Genomic DNA, 6,000 nt, shown 5'->3' with positions numbered 1-6,000 from the left:
CTACTCTCAGATATTTCCAGATGATTACACTGATACTTATTCACCTACTGTCAGAAATGAAAGTGTCAAAATCGCCTTAACAACTGCCGCTGCCCTGAATTTAGAAGTTTTCCAGTTCGATGTCGAAACTGCCTATCTGAATGCTGATCTAGATGAAGAAATCTACGTGAAAGGTGCACCCGGATTCCAGGACCAGGAAGGACCTGTCTGGCGCCTGCAAAAGAGTCTGTACAGATTGAAACAATCTGGTTTAATGTGGCATAGATGTCTCATTGACAAGCTAAATTCAATGGGCTTTATTAAGTCCGACTCTGATCAATGCGTGTTTACAAAAGGGCAAGGTAATGTTTATGAAATTGTTCTTGTTTATGTTGATGATATTGTTTACATAGGTCCAAATCAATATATGAGTGAGATTTTTGCAAAAGGTTTAGAAAAACACTTTACACTGAAAAGCTTAGGACACATTCATGATTACTTAGGAGTTCAGATTCAGAAAACTCAGAAGGGGTTTAGCCTCTCACAAGCAAACAAGATTGATCAACGTTTGCAACAATGCAACATGGCTGATGCACGCCCATATCGGTCTCCAATGCAGACAGACTTTTAAAAGTTGACATACCGAGATAGTCCTCTGTTTAAGGACCAAACACTTTATCGCTCAGTTATTGGGTCACTGTTATACATTAGCAGTTGGACAAGACCTGACATTTCACTTAGTGTGAATTTGTTGTCACGACACATAGGCAACGCAACTACATTTCATTAAACATGCATAAAGAGATTGCTCAGATACATGAAGCACACGATGAACACGAAGTTGTTCCTGGAACCAGAACACAACAAGTATCCTGAATTGATTTGCTATGCAGATTCTGATTGGGCGAGTGACATTGAAACTCGTCAAAGTACTTCTGGTTTTATAATGTTTTTGAATGGTCGTCCAATTTATTGGAAAGTTAGAAAGCAGAAATTTATTTCTTGTTCTTCCACTGAGCCTGAATATGCTTGTGTATCTGAATGTTGTAATGATTTAATCAATGTTTCTGTTCTCATTAATAGTATCTGGGCTGATCCAATGAAACCAATTGTTATTATGGAGGACAATACTTTAGTAAAATTCATTGCTGAAGCTGAATATGTGGGAGCCCGTTCACGGCACATCGACTTATGATATAAGAATGCAAGAAAATATGTGCAACAAGGATTCGTGAAACTACAATATGTGCCTACAAATGAACAGATCGCTGACGTGCTGAATAAACCACTGCCAGCTGACCAACACGAATACCTCTCCGAGAAAATGTGCCTTATGTGAACCAATGTCCCTGATGACTACCAAAGAAGGGGTGTCACGCTGAGAATTGCCAGCCACAGAGACATTCAGTAGTTAAAGAGTTAATGTGTGCTTTCCCTCTGATCACACCCATATTTACATCACATCCCACATAGTCACATCCGCCTGCTTACGTAGCAAGCATTCCATTCTGTTGTTCTTCCCTGCAGCCATGTTCCGGCTGTTTATAAAGTGCCGGCTGGCACCAATTTAATTTTTCCTTTCAAAATAAAGTTTGTTTGTTTTTGATACCTTCCTGCTGAGTCTAATTAAAAATCCATCCCTCGCAACAGTCTCAAGCGATCATCTTGTGTTTTAGCCTCCAGTCCTCTCAACGTCTTTGTGCCTTTTCTCTGCACTCTTTGAATTTGGTACAGAATTCAAACTAACAGAATTGGAAGGGACCTTTAAGTTCCAGCCCCCTGATCAAGCAGGAGACCCCAGAGAAATAGCTGTCCAGTCTCTTCTTAAAAACCTCCTGTGTTTTGAAGGCAGGTTTTTCAGCTGGTTAATTGTTCTCAATCTCAGGAAATTTCTCCTTAGTTCCAGGTTGTTTCTGTCTTTGATTAGTTTCCACCCATTGCTTCTTGTCTTGCTATCTGGTGCTTGGGGAAATAGGTCGACCTGCCTCTTCTTTGTGGGAGCCCCTCAAATATTGGAGCACTGCTATCCTGTCACCCCCCATCCTTCTTTTCACTAGACCAGACATACCCAATTCCAGCAACTGTCCTTTGTATGTTTTAGCCTCCACCCCCTTAATCATCTTTCTTGCATTTTTCCTGCTCTTTTTCCAGCCTCAGTAACATTAACTGTAAGATGTTGGGGTCAATGTTTCTGGTCATTAAACGTGGCTTCTCTTAGGATGCTCCTTGGCTGTGCTACTCATTGGGTTTCCAATTTGTTTAAAGATAAGAACCACATGGACAGCTACTACTAAAGCTGATGGGGGGTTGGGGCTAAAGAGCTGAGCTCTTCCTCAAAAAATGTGGTTCTCTATTCTCATTTTTCTTGTTGCTTCTCTTTTTCCTTCCCTTTTTAGGGTCAGGGTGGGGAATTCATAGAAATAAGTCATAATTCATAGGAATCCCTCTGTCAGGCCAAAAGTCATTATGTGAAGTCAAAGGTTGGCCTGACACAGTTTGGTAATGATAGAGGAATGGGGGGAGATGAGATATTCATACATACATACATACATACATACATACATACATACATACATACATACATACATATAAATATACACATACACATACACATACAAATATACATATACATACACATACACACACACACACACACACGTGTGTGTGTGTGTGTGTGTGTGTGTTTTCGTAGATTTTCACGGGTACAGGTATGATGGTCTTGGTATATTCGGGTTTCTTCCCATGTAGGATTTGGAAATTTGTGGCGACGTTTCGACGAGGTCCCTCTCGTCATCTTCAGGCTGGTGCTTCTGTCCTTGTTCTAGGGCGAACACAGCGAGACCTGAGCTGCCTTCCTTCTATAAATACTGGTGGCTGGGTGTGGTTTGATGGCTCAGCAATTGCCTGCTGAACTTCCTGGTGAGTCAGTGGGGTAACACCTGGGGTCGTTGATGTAACTGAGGTATGCTGATTAGTTAACGGTTGTGGATTAGGCGTGATATCCTGAGTAGTTGGAGCTTGCAGGCTACTTGATTGTTGTGTAATGTGTGTTCTGAGTCTGGTTTCAGTTTCTATGCCTGGGATACGTTTGAGGGCGGGTTTCCAGATGTCTGGTAGGCGGGAGGTATCATCCCGCTTGTTCATATTTTGGGGATGTTTTTCTATCTCGATGGCTTCCATGATTATTCTTTTGCTGTACTGTTCTGTTTTGGAAATTAATTTGGTACTGTCAAAATCAATTTCATGTCCTGTAGTTTTGAAGTGTTGGAAAAGGGAGGAGGTTTTTTTCTTTTTTCCTTAATGCATTCTTATGTTCTGCAACACGTGCATTTACTCTCCTGTTAGTTTGTCCAATATATGTGGCTGGGCAGATTTTATATGGTATTTGATAAACTCCCTGGTTTTCTAGCTGGATAGTGTCTTTGGGGTTTCTTAGGATGTTGGCTATTTTTTTACCTGTACCAAAGGCTGTCTTGATGTTGTGTTTGCGGAGAATTTTGCTGATTTTATCTGTGATGCCTTTGATGTAAGGGAGGAGGGCGATGCCATTGTCCTGTTCTGTGTCTTGGTTCTTGGGGGTATGTATATACCACCACATATTCCTTTCTGCAGATGCCATAGTAACAAATACAGGAAGGAATCAGGAATCCTGCATAGGATTGGTCTTCGTGATTGCACTTAGGGTGTGGAGATGTGATATGAGGTTTTGACCCGGGTGTAATCTAAGGGATTCAGAGTTGGAATGATTCAAATCGAATCCAGATATGGCTGTTAATAAATCGTATCCTGCGAGAAGCACAGGCATGGAATTGATTTATTTCTCAGATGCTATTTGGTTCGCTGACAACAGTTCTAACTCTGAGTCCCTTAGATCAGCGTTTCCCAACCGGTGTGCCGCGGCACAATAGTGTGCCGCGAGACACTGCCAGGTGTGCCGCAGAGCTACGGAAGCTCCAGCTGGGCGGGGCGCTGCCGGTGCCGACCTGGAGCGCCCGCTCGCAGCTGTCCCCCGGCTCCTGCCCGATGCCGCGGTTTCTGGCGCTCTCCTGCTGAGCCCCAAAGAAGGAAGGCAGGAAGAAGAAGGAGAGCTTCGTTCTTCGTGCCTTTTTCCCGCCTTCCTTCTTTGGGGCCCAGCAGGAGAGCGCCGGAAACCACAACATCGGGCAGGAGAGGACAGGAGAGAGCGCGGGCCGGGCGGGGGCGCAGAGGCGGGCCGGGGCTGGGGAGTGCGCGGGGGTTGCCCTTTTGGTTTGCGGCTGCAAGCGCGGCTCCCCGAGGCAGGCGGGCAGGCAGCTTCCCTCCCTGCGCCTTCCCTCCCTGCGCCTTTCCCTTTCCCAGCTGCAGCCGCACCCCCCCGGTTCCCCCGCCAGTGCCCTCCCGCCGGGCCCTGGCGTCGGCGGCAAGTGTCCTTTGGGGCCCGGCGGGAGGGCACTGGCGGGGGGAGCGGGGGGGGGGTTGCAGCGGCCGCAGGCAGTCGCGGGGAGATGGCGGCGGCGAGAGGGAGCTCCAGGCGGCGGGAGCTCTCTCTCTCTCTCTCAGCTGACTGCAAGTGGGAGCCCTGACGGTGGCGATTGGACGTGCTGCTGGACGCCGTACTGCTGGCGCTGCGGGCTTGGCATATACGGCGTCCAACAGCACGTCCAGCTGCCGTCAGGGCTCCCGCTTGCAGTCAGCTGAGAGAGAGAGAGAGAAAGAAAGAGAGACATATAAGAGAGGCAGAGAGAGAGACAGCAAGAGAGGCAGAGAAAGAGACAGAGAGAGAAAGAGAGGCAGCAAGAGAGGCAGAGAAAGAGAGACATAGCAAGAGAGGCAGAGAGAGAGAAAGAAAGAGAGACATAGCAAGAGAGGCAGAGAGAGAGAAAGAAAGAGAGACATAGCAAGAGAGAAAGAGAGACATAGCAAGAGAGGCAGAGAGAGAAAGAGAAAGAAAGAGAGACATAGCAAGAGAGAAAGAGAGACATAGCAAGAGAGAAAGAGAGACATAGCAAGAGAGGCAGAGAGAGAAAGAGAAAGAAAGAGAGACATAGCAAGAGAGAAAGAGACATAGCAAGAGAGGCAGAGAGAGAGAAAGAAAGAAAGAGAGACATAGCAAGAGAGACAGAGAGATAGCAAGAGAGGCAAAGAAAGAGACATATAGCAAGAGACAGTGAAAGAGAGAGAGAGAGCAAGAAAGAGAGAAAAAAGCAAGAAAGAGATAGCAAGAGAGAGAGAAAGACAGAGGAAGGGAAGGAGGGAGAGAGAAAGAGCAAAAAAGAGAGGAAGAAAGAAAGAGGGATGGAGAGAGAGAAAGAAGGGAAGGAAGGAAAAGAGAGAAAGAGGGAGAAATAGAGCGAAAGGGAGGAAGAGAGAGGGTTTTTTTGTCCAAACTTTTCTTTAGCCCACCCCCCACCCCCCCTTTCAATGTTCCCCAGGATTTTGAAAATATGAATAATGTGCCGCGGCTCAAAAAAGGTTGGGAAACACTGCCTTAGATTACATCCCAAGTCTCTGTATTGGAAGGGCAGATCTCCTGAAGGTGCTCTTGGAATACAGAGACTTGGGAAAAGTTTTTGTTGTGGTTAGCTCTGGCCCATTTCCTGCCCCAAGGACTGTGGATGTGGGGGAGACATCCACATGCTGCAGGCCTGTTTTGTCCCCCTGGTGGAATCTGCTGATGAAGGCTCCTCTGACCAAGAAGACATGAGTGACAGGGAGGAGGAGAGTGTGGCAGACAGCTCAGAAGGAGATCAATTATCTAGCTCCTCCTTGGATTCGGAACAAGAGTTAATGATACAGCCACGCATGCGGAGAGCGATGCATAGGCAGCAACAACTGAGAGATTATTATCAAAGAAAATGAGGCCACCTGTGGTTGGGTGGGGCTGTGGTCATTAGTGAGGCTGCTATAAAGAGCAGCCTGTGGGTTTGGCCATTGTGGAGGATTATCTGATCGTTGTGTTTCGTGACTGCTTTACTGACTTTGACCTTTTGTGTGCTGATTTTTCCCCACTTTGAAACTAAACCAGGGCAAAGGGTGTTTCAC

The sequence above is a fragment of the Erythrolamprus reginae genome, chromosome 3 (assembly GCF_031021105.1).
Source record: "Erythrolamprus reginae isolate rEryReg1 chromosome 3, rEryReg1.hap1, whole genome shotgun sequence".
Lineage (NCBI taxonomy): Eukaryota > Metazoa > Chordata > Lepidosauria > Squamata > Dipsadidae > Erythrolamprus > Erythrolamprus reginae.
Note: the sequence above shows the minus strand (reverse complement) of the source record.